At 41.6% G+C, this 11,640-nt stretch overlaps 2 long non-coding RNA genes across 2 annotated transcripts; both read left to right on the top strand.

Moving 5' to 3' along the window:
• On the top strand, positions 1 to 1,720 carry LOC309717839. The gene is made up of 3 exons (XR_014279824.1): positions 1 to 85; positions 853 to 953; positions 1,350 to 1,720. It is a non-coding gene; the product is annotated as an uncharacterized lncRNA (long non-coding RNA).
• Positions 1,721 to 3,170: 1,450 nt separating this feature from the next.
• LOC309717352 lies at positions 3,171 to 5,815 on the top strand. Its single transcript, XR_014279666.1, has 5 exons — positions 3,171 to 3,773; positions 4,008 to 4,184; positions 4,273 to 4,345; positions 4,470 to 4,582; positions 4,695 to 5,815. It is a non-coding gene; the product is annotated as an uncharacterized lncRNA (long non-coding RNA).
• Positions 5,816 to 11,640: the final 5,825 nt, after the last annotated feature.

Here is an 11,640-nt window from a genome sequence, read left to right as displayed (position 1 = left end):
CAAAACTGTGCCACAATAGATGCATCAACAGGCTCCTTCTACAGTCATAATTGTAATGAACAACGCCCCTTCCTCTGCTCCAGAGGTGAGTCTGTCCTCTGTGTTTCTGCACGGTCTGGTCGTCCTGGGCTCATCTGGACACTCTTGGCACAACACTGTCGATCCTTTGGGTGGCGCTGTCATTTGATGTTCGCTCTCTCTGTGGTAGAGTATCACTTCCTGTTCCTGTTCCAACACAGGAACAGGAAGTAGTAGTTGAGTAGCTTATCTGCATACCAATTTAATTAAAAACCTTTAGATAACTTCTGTTTTCATAGTATAATCTTCATGTGCAGCATGGCCTCTTCACCTGTCCCTCGTGCACTTTCCTGCTCGTTGTGTCAGATGTTTAGTTACTCCTCGGCCTCCTTTAGCAGTAGTGATACTTGTAACATATGTAGCATATTTGCAGCTCTGGAGGCCAGGATTACTGAATTGGAGACTCGGCTTCGCACCCTTGAGTCACCCGTAGCTAGCCAGGCCCCTGTAGTTGGTGCAGCTGAAGATAGTGTAGGCCCCGCTGGCTGTTCCCCGGCAGACCCTAAGCAGCTCGGGAAAGAGAGCGGCTAGGTGACAGTGAGGAGGAAGCATAGTCTTAAACAGAAGTTCCAGGTACACCACCAACCTGTTTTTCCTTCCCACTGTTGCCAAAGTGCTTGCTCATACAGGGTCATTTGATTTCTTGTTTTTTTCTCTATATGTATTATTGTAGGGTCTACCTTACCGTTTAAAACGCCTTGCGGCGGCTGTTGTTGTGATTTGGCGCTGTATATATAAAATTGAATTGAAATTCGGCCTTTTCTTTCTCTGCAGATGTCAAATCTTCCCGAGCCTTGAGGTCAGTGAAGGTTCAGCTGAGAGCAGGATCTGCAGACCTGAACGACCCCACAGTGCAAGAATCCATCCTGCAGCAGGTCAGAGGACACACAGGCCCCGATACAAGGAACAGACTGCTATGACTACTGTGAAATGATAGAGAGCAGTTAGTCTGTGCAGTCCAGGTTCAGGGAAACGTGACAGCACACAGCTGCAGACATACGGGGCTCATTTAATGGAATCCCATCGGTTTTTGTTATTTAACCTTTTTTCATTCTTAACTTGAAGAAGTCATTTAATTTCAGATTACTGTGAGGAGACGAAGTGACCCAATGACAGGCAATGAGGCCTAATAACAAACTTCAGTTTCATCCCCAGCCAGTTCATTTAGTACATTTCCCCCAGAAACAGCACGAACAATGTTTTCTGCTCACTACGGAAACAACAGCTGATTAATGAGGAGCTTCTTTTAATGTGTGAAAACTGTGTTTCAGGTGAGGGAGAAGCTGCTGGAGCAAGGGATCAGAGAAGAGGTGAAGCTGAGGTGGAAGGTGCAGCCTGATGGGAAGATTTTCCACAGAGAGGAGGAGACAGCCGGTTACTGTGAGAAGGAAGAGTGTGGGTCGGTTTAGTCTGAACGTTATTGGCTGATGTTCCTCAGATGATCTGCTGTGTAATTCAACTAATTTCCATCTCTATACTCTGACTGCTGGACTATAATAGCGTAGCTTTGCATGACTGATAGTTGGAAATAATCCTTATTTATCCTAAGCTCAGATCAAAGAGTGTCTGATGAGCTGTTTTATGCCTCTTTGTTTCTTCTGATTGGTGAAGCTAAAGTTTGCAGGTGAGCAGGTCATATTTTTGTTCATCTCTGTTCCTGGACTTTGTAAAGCAATTCTTACCAAAGGCCATTTGTGGACAGAGCATTTAAAATATAAATGTACCCAAGGAAAGTAACTAAATGTTTAAAACTGTGTAACCTTTGACTGAAAATAAATAAAAATATTATACAATGGAATACAAGTTTTTGACCATGTTTCGGAATTTTAGGGTTTTTCAAACAACATTTTTAAGATGTAATATCTCCCACAAAGATACAAAACACAGAAATGACAAAAGTTGTCATTGACCCTGAGTTTTTTGCCTGAGTTTGGAGTTTTTGTGTTTACATTTTTGCCTTTTTCTGTACATATAATGTTCTGAGTTTTGGGGGACTATATTACATTTAACAAGGTTTAGCCTTAGTTTTGCCTTTAAATTTTCTGATTTAGTTTTCTTTGTGATTATTTGATTTTGATTTTGATATACCTTTATTAGTCCCACAAGGGGAAATTTCATAAGGCTGCCGACCTAATGCACGCAATGGGGGCGCCATCTTACCCTCCGACCATACATACATTACACAAAACATCACATGGGGAAGACAGGTCAGAGAGGTATAACAATGGAAAATGCACCACATGAGGAAAGATAAGGAGAAAAAAATAACTCCCCCCAGACTGAGCTCCAACAGGGAGATCAGTTTGAGAACAGAAAAAAAACCACCTCTGCACATAGCACATGAAATAACTCTTAATACACCAAAGAAACACATGACAAGCAACAGGGGTGGGTAAAGGGTGCAGCATCGGAAGGGAATAAGCGTCAAAGGCGTTTGGAAAGGGAGGGGGGATGAGTGTGTGCATATCAGTGTATATGTATGTGTGTGCCTGTCCAGAGTTCAGCTGAGACAGTGTCCTTCGCCCTGCTAGGCTAGGTAAACAGTCTTCCAGCCAACCCAGGTGGCCTTGCATGGAATGGACTAAACAGACTAACAGACTAAACACAGTCGTTATCAGGGTGTTGTTGTTCAGCTCCAGCCTTGAGACTGCAGCTGGCACCAAAGGGGTATCCGCATGAAGTGATGGTGGTTTTTACTTTAGTGCAAACAGCTCATATGAATTTCAAAGCAGTTCTACAGTCCAACACTGGTCTCTCAATCTCCCGTTGGAGAGCCGCGAGCTTCGCCTTCGTTCTGTGATGTTGTCATTTCTTGTGCTCAAGTAGCCGATTCTGATAACTCACGGCAGTGTGCCTCCCTGAGATGTCATCCAATTTGCACCCAGAGATGTTATTCCAAGCTAGCCCTTCCGAGATGTATCCAGTCTGCAGTCAGAGGTCTTATTCTGAGTATTCACAGCAGCCGTAGCCTTTCCAAGATCTTATCTGTGCTGCACTCAATGAGCCCATTTTGAGAAACTCATGCCTCTCCCATCGTTCCAATCCCAGCGGGCAGCCTTGTGGGGGTTTGAACAGCCGGTTCCGCTTTCTTAATTCTTTGATAAGCCATGGCCAAGCCAGCTCCGATCAGCCAGAACCCTGTTACCATGGTTCCGAATAGGTAGATATCTTCAGCACTCAGGCTCACCCAAGCCCAAACTTCTCGTTAAGAAAGGGGTGTCAATTGCATTTAGGGACCAGTTGATCCAATCCATAATTCCTCTTTTAGGTTTTAGAGAACAGACTGTGAGAGAATGTTCCAGGGAAAAGTAATACAAAAAACACGAGACTAGACAAGGATATAAGAGGCTAAGCAGGGAAGCTAAGGGAGAGGAGGAGGAGGAGAGGAGAAAAGTGCGACCGCCTTCGTCAAGAGCAAGAGCATGGAAAAAAAAAATTATAGATCTGTTCTGAAGTTAAATCATTTTTTTCTGTCTCCAATATGTATTTTGTGCTTGTACATAACAGAAGAATGCTTAAATAATAAGGGATCTTTGACACATTTCATTTTATTCTCAAGAAAAATATGAATAATTTTAGTTGTTGAAATAACTTTTTTTTTTTGCTAGATAAGAAGTCGTCTTGTAATAAATCTTTTCTATCACTAGCAACATGCTGGGGAATTCTAATACTAATTATGGTCCTTCGCATCTACTGTGAGTATAACTTTAAAACTTACACGCAAAGTAGTGTGATGTTTTATATTTGATTGTGTTTTTTTAACAGTTATTGTTGCATTAATTTACATTAATTCCTTAGGGTCCTTAGGGACTAGAAAAAGCGCTATACAAATGCAGGCCATTTACCATTTACCATTTAATTTATAAGAAATATGTAAATATATTCAAACCACTTAAAAATACTAACTGCTGTCCTTTGTAACCTTATAGTGTCCACAGTTTTAGAAAAACAGATCACAAACTTGACTGCAGAGACACAGATGCTCAAAATGAAAAATGGAGACAGAGAAGAAAAACCTAACAGAAATAATACAACATCATGGAGTGACTTCAATGTTAGTCGAGCTCAATGGAGCATTGATGCCTACTGTCCCAAAGAAAATAACAGTATGTTCCAAATATATTTGTACAAAATTACCTAAGTTAACATAGATATGCACTGAAGTTGTTTATTGACAGTTCTCTATTCTTGCAGACAGAAAATGTGAGCCTTGTCAGGCTGGCTGGGAATTGTCAGGCTGGTTGTTGTGATTAATGAAGAAGAAAAGGTACTGAGAAAATTCTGGGACACGTTATTACAGACTTCATGAAATAAAAATAATTTCTTTAGATTGAAAGCTTTCTTAGAGCAAATTGTTTAAATATCTCTGACAACTTTCTCTCTGTCCTCAGAAAACTGTCAATGGAAACAGTTGGAAATATGATGAAAACAAAGGATATTGGATTGGTCTGAGAGTTGAAGATGGGATATGGAAGTGGCTGGATGGAAGGGATATGACTAATAGGTAAGAGACACTTTGACTCAATATAAATTCCAAGTATTTCCCAAATCTGGAATAAATCAATTACGGTGTACCAGTGTCCATCAGCCTTGAGCAGATTTCTTGTTTTCCTCAGCTCCTGGATCGACCTGCTGTCTCCTTCTGACGGTCACTGTGCAATCTCTGTCCAAGACGAAGGATTTAAATCATTGAGCTGTAATGAGAAGAACCGATGGATCTGCAATAAGAAAGCTTTGTCTGTTTGAATACTGCAGTAAAACTTCAGAGGGCTAGTCTCAGTTTCAAATTATAATATTAATGATGATATTAATAACTGGTCAACAGAGGGCACTGCATTACTTCAAATCAAAGAGTCGTTGTGGGAAGTATTGGCATTGAGATTTTTTTAATACTATGTTTAGGACTAAAGTTTTAATCAAGCCGAGAACAACACTGTTCAAACTGCTGTAACATGTTTAATCCAGATGTGGAAGAAGGACAGCTGGCCTCTACTTTTGGACTTTGTTAATCAGTCAGTGTCAACATCAGCTACAGAGCAGGAACAACAGGACAGGGAAAGAAGGAAAAATAAGGGAACCACAGACAACTTTGATAATGCTTTGATTTATGCAGAATATATTTAGTTCAAATATTGTTTTCATCACAGTGGGATTTTCCTGGTTTCAGTGGGAAAGGTATGCAGCTCATTTAAATGCAAAGAGCTGTGAAAAGTTGTCCCATTCATAAAGTGTGTCAGTATTTTATAAGGATGTCATGTTTCTGTATCATCTCTCTCCTGTTAGAGCCTCTTACCCAAAAACCAGCCTGTTTAATGCTCTCATATCTTCAGCATCTTAAGTAAATTATACTGCACAGTTTTCTCATCGATAAAATAATATTTACTGCATCAGTTTGTCTTCATTTCATCTGAAACACACAAGGATCAAATCTTTGACTTTATGTTTGGGATATTTTACTTAAATATAACTAAAGCTTTCACACAGGGGTCATAAATACCTTGAATTTTGACTGAAATGTCATATTTGATTCCAACACTGATCTTCCTTTTTCCAAAAATGGTGTGTATATAGTAAAATATCAATAATGTCACTCCTGTTACATTTGTACCATCAAGCTGAAATGAGACTAGTGTCAGCAGCTACACTAGCAAACTGTTTCACAAGCTAAACTTAGCATCATTGTTGTCTAAGGGGACTCAGCGCATGGCTGTAATGTTCTCCCGTCATACGGAGCTGAAACGACAGTTTTCACATAGAAAACAGTTTAACTAAGAACTGGGTACTTTTCTGTTGAATCGTTTTCATGATGTTTGTTTGTCGGCTGCGCTCAGACAGGATGGAAATAAAGGTTTAAAAAGAGCTCGAGTCCTTTTTCATGTACTCGTGGTGGCTGCAATTACACAAACCTTCAAAACACAAACCTAAAATGTTGCCAACTGATTTGGTAAAGAGAATTATCCAAAGCAGACTTCAGGTTTACCATCATTTATGATATTCTCTTAATCTTACACATAATCAGATATGAGTCCGAGTGCTCTGTCATGTGGATAGTAAAGTTTTCCAAGTCCTAACAAGAAGAAAATCTAAAAGTTTCCATCGAGTGAAACTAAAAACTGAAAATAAATAGAGGAGAGCTCTCTCCTTCCTATGCACCGCCGGCATCGAGCAGAACAGACCCACGCTGACACCTGGCAAAGGTGGACTTCTAAGTCAACACGGGCAACGAGCTCGCATCCGGCTGCCGTGGCAACACCGCTCACCGTGTGATCACTGGGACAGCTTTGTCTTGTATCAACATCCAATTATAATATTTAAAAGGTTTATCTTTTCTTTTAAATTCCTTGGTATTTATTTGTGAAGCAATTTGTGATCTTCACATTGTGAGGCGCTACATAAACAACATTTACTTACTTTCAGTGAAATTTAGTGGTAACTTAAAAATCATTTTATTTGTCTTGAGCCTCCATCTTTGGAAGTGGTGCTGTGTGAGACTGAAAGTTTTAGAGGAGATGCACTAAAACTGTAATATCATTTTTTTTAAAAACACGCTGAAGCTAAACAAACAAAGAATAAAATAAAAACTATTTGTTCTCGAGCTTCCTCCGAAGGGTGGCTGGCCTCTCCCTTAGAGATAGGGTGAGAAGTTCGGCCATCCGGGAGGGGCTCAGAGTAGAGCCGCTGCTGCTCCACATCGAAAGGAGCCAGCTGAGGTGGTTCGGGCATCTGACAAGGATGCCCCCTGGGCGCCTCCTGGGTGAGGTGTTCCAGGCATGTCCCACCGGGAGGAGGCCCCGGGGCAGACCCAGGACACGCTGGAGAGATTATATCTCTCGGCTGGCCTGGGAACGCCTTGGTGTTCCCCCGGATAAGCTGGAGGAGGTGGCTGGGGAGAGGGAGGTCTGGGCCTCTTTGCTTAGGCTGCTGCCCCCGCGACCCGGCCTCGGATAAAGCGGATGAAGATGGATGGATGGATGGACTATTTGTTCTCTATGATTGGAACTGACATGTGAAATGTGTCAGGTTGCGTCTTCATCATCACTGATTTGTTTGGAGGAGTCAAGCTTGAACCCTCTTTTGTTTGAATTATAATAATTACAACATTATTCAAATAACACTGAAGTGGTCAGGCAGAGAATCAGTGCTGTATCCATGCGAACACATGCACAGCAAGCAAACTCGCAAACCTCGGCTTTGGATTCAAATGAAGACACAAACATTTCCAAGTGCGTCCATCTTTGCTGATGATGCAGCAGACACGCTGAACTCCAGTCAGGAGGAGAAGCATGTTCTTCCACTCACAGAGACTGAAACCAAACGGCCCGTTTCCTGTGTTTAACCTCAGTCCTAGTTTCATGATTCGACCCCTGAGTTGTTTAGCTCCAGTTCACAGCCCGTTCTGCCAGACATTAGTCTGTTTGCATCTGTAATAACTTTGAATAAGTCATCTTCAGTTAAATGACTCTGAGCATCTTTAATCAAATGCACTTTAATGAACACTGGGCTGCTTTCTCTTCGTGTCAGGTATGTTATGCATATGTTTGTTTTGGTTTATTTGATAATCTCACACATTCATTATCTGGTATTCTAATAAACAAAATGATGATAATTGAATAAAGACAACACTTTTTAAAGTTGAACGTTTCAAATGTTAAATATGTTTGATAGTTTTGTTTGAATCATTAGATTAGGATAGAAATGGAGTGAATGACAGAGACATCTGCCTCTTTGTTGATGCTGGTTTAAGTGTTATGCTTAATAATGATAGAGCAGCTGCAGATGAGATACATGAGGACGTTCTTCACAATTTTTCAGCTCTCAGCCATGAAGGGGTGTGGACTGATCCTCCTGCTGCTCTCAGGTCTGTAAACTCATCTCAGTCGCCTCATTTATAGTTTGAATAAAACTTTTGATATCAGAAAATCAAAGAAAGCACAAACTGAACTGCTCCATAGTGATTATTTTAAAGGTGTCTGTAAACAAGCTTCAAGCAGTCACAGAAACACTCGTACAATCTCGAAAGATCTTTGTCATGTCAACTAAACCCAGAAATGGGCGGGGAGCACAGAGGTGTGGTTCCAAGAGCAGCTGGAAATGGTCTCGCCTCGGTCCACTTCAGTCATCCTGGTTTCATCCCTGCTCCCCGGGACAGCCAGGGACTGGGGAGTGTGTTACAATATCTAGTGATGGATCATGGTCCACAAGACAGTGCTCAGAACAACATAGCTTTTTCTGCTATATTGGTGAGTGTTTTGGACTTTGGAACCAGGGTTTGACAAACTGAACATTTGAGCTGCAGGTCTGAATCCGTCTGATCTTTTGTCTTTCAGGCAAGAGTAGCATTATCATCCCGGTGCCGACCTTGATGACCTGGCCTGATGCTCAGTCTCACTGCAGACAGACATACATAGACCTGAGCAGCATGATTAATTCAAGTGTAAACACCAAGGTCGCTAACATGTTGACATCTTCTAATCAGGCCTGGATTGGACTGTATAGAAATTACTGGATGTGGTCAAACTCGAGCACAGCCTCAAACCTGCCGTGGGGGTCCGGGCACCCCGATGACACTCAAAACTGTGCCACAATAGATGCATCAACGGGCTCCTTCTACAGTCATAATTGTAATGAACAACGCCCCTTCCTCTGCTCCAGAGGTGAGTCTGTCCTCTGTGTTTCTGCACGGTCTGGTCCTCCTGGGCTCATCTGGACACTCTTGGCACAACACTGTCGATCCTTTGAGTGGCGCTGTCATTTGATGTTCGCTCTCTCTGTGGTAGAGTATCACTTCCTGTTCCTGTTCCAACACAGGAACAGGAAGTAGTAGTTGAGTAGCTTATCTGCATACCAATTTAATTAAAGACCTTTAGATAACATCTGTTTTCATAGTATAATCTTCATGTGCAGCATGGCCTCTTCACCTGTCCCTCGTGCACTTTCCTGCTCATTGTGTCAGATGTTTAGTTACTCCTCAGCCTCCTTTAGCAGTAGTGATACTTGTAACATATGTAGCATATTTGCAGCTCTGGAGGCCAGGATTACTGAATTGGAGACTCGGCTTCGCACCCCTGAGTCACCCGTAGCTAGCCAGGCCCCTGTAGCCGGTGCAGCCGAAGATAGTGTAGGCCCTAAGCAGCTGGGGAAAGAGCGTGGCTGGGTGACAGTGAGGAGGAAGCATAGTCTTAAACAGAAGTCCCAGATACACCACCAACCTGTTCATGTGTCTAACCATTTTTCCCCACTCGGCGACACACCCGCCGGGGGTCCAACTCTGGTAATTGGTGATTCTGTTTTCAGATATGTGAAGCTAGGGACACCGGCAACCATAGTCAATTGTCTTCCATCGGCCAGAGCAGGCGACATTGAGGGAAATTTAAAGCTGCTGGCAAAGGGTAAATGTAAATTCAGTAAAATCATAATTCACGTCGGCAGTAATGACACCCGGTTACTGCAGAGACACAGATGCTCAAAATGAAAAATGAGGTGCTGGAGACACAGAAGAAAAACCTAACAGAAATAATACAACAGATGTCGACATCATGGAGTGACTTCAATGTTAGTCGGGCTCAATGGAGCAACATCAGCTACAGAGCAGGAACAACAGAAAGCTCAGCTTTAGAGGACTCTCATGTTGTGTATTTAGGTTTTATGCAGATCACTGTTATTTTAGTGTTGTTATCAAAGTTTTGATTTTATTCATTTACTTCTATCTTCTTGTAATTTTATTTTTCCCCACATTAGTTTAGTTAATTTTCAAAGTAAATTTATGCTTTTTGTCTCAGTAGTTATTTCAGTATAATTAACCAAATTATTAAAAACTTTTGCCTGAAAGTCTGCTGGAATATTTATATGGTAGGCTCAGAATTTGGCATAAACAGCACGAAAATATGGATCCAACCTGCCCTGTATCAGCAGTTCAGACTGGTGGTGTCAAAATAATGGTTTGAGAGGTATATTTTCATGGCACACTTGGTGTCCTTTAATGCCAAATGAGTATTGATAAAATTAGTATTGTTGCTGACCATGCCCATCTCCTCATGGCAACAGTGCACCCATTTTTCTGATGGCTGATTCCAGCAACATAGTACATCATGTGAGTTCACTGTAGTCAAATAGCCCCCATAGTCAACAGGTCTCTATTTCAATAGAGCACTTTTGATAGAGTCTTACAAATCTGCAGTAACTGTTTGAAGGCATCATGCTAATATGGACTCAGGTGTCTCTAGATATTTATATATATAAACTATTTCAAGTATCCTCCACATAGAATTAAGGGAGGTCTGACCATAAAAATGGCTCCAACCAGGTATTACTGTGGTGCACTTGATAAAGTGTTTTCTGAGTGTATATAAGAGCATACAAGGGGCAGAGTGAGAACTATGCCTCAGACATGTTCAAACAAATAAATAATTCCCATCAACAAATAGATATGTGTGAAAAAAAAAGACTGACAATCTGGTCCCTATTGACATGAGATACGTTGTTACCACATCCTCACATCTAACAGACAATTGCATCATAACTGTCACGGCTGCCGAGGCGAGCCGTGTGGTATTGAAGGGGGAAAGGACCCAAAACGCAGGCAGTAGATGATAATGCTGGTGATGTTTTATTTACACAGTGGTGAGATGGCAAAACAGGCAAGAGGAAAGACAAAACTAAAGACCTAAACTGGGAAAGCTAAATGACAAACCTGAGAGGGTACCAGAATGGGGTGAGAGGCAGAGAGACACAGACGAGGGACAGGACACCGTGGACCACAGACTGACACGGCGTGACCACAGACTGACACGGCAACAGGCAGGTGAACACACAGGGCTTAAATACACACACACACACACACACACACACACACACCAGTAATCAGGGGATGAGAGACAGGAGGGCAACACAGCTGGGAGGAATCAGAGCTGACGGGACAGGGGAAATGCAAACCGAACACACTCACATCAGACAGAGACCTTCACAATAAAACAGGAAACTCAGACACGGGGAACCAAACAAGACACAGAACTAAACAGACAGCTTCACAAACAGACGGGGTGACACCATAGACAGACAGAGACACAGACGCAGACTCAGAGGCAGACCGAATATAACACATAGAACTCAAACAATAATAATCATCATCATCATAAACTAGAAAATGATAATAAACTAAAAGCGCTGGGTCACCGACCCAGGACCATGACAATACCTTTATGTGTATGATGCACATTAAGATAGTTGTATTTATGTGAAAGGTTAAAATCAGAAGCACTGAGAATAAACAGTTTAAAAGATTTTCTTATTGAAAATGTATATCCTGTTTTAGTTTTGGATATACTAAAATCATAAAGAAGATTGTTTATTGGGAGGCAAAATAATTTTATTCTGAGTATTTTTATATGTATTGAAAACTATGAGTCACCTCAAATGGTTCCATGGCTTCATGGAGCTATTGGTATTTTATGTACAGAATATATCTGATCTGCAGCAAGCAGATAAAAACAAAATTCTAATTTCCCCATTTGCTGTTTTGAGGAGGCAGACATTCTCTCTAGATTACATTTTTATATTGAGTAA

The sequence above is a fragment of the Aulonocara stuartgranti genome (genome assembly GCF_965226115.1).
Source record: "Aulonocara stuartgranti genome assembly, chromosome: 11".
Taxonomy (NCBI): Eukaryota; Metazoa; Chordata; class Actinopteri; order Cichliformes; family Cichlidae; genus Aulonocara; species Aulonocara stuartgranti.
This window is presented reverse-complemented; position numbering and strand designations above follow the sequence as displayed.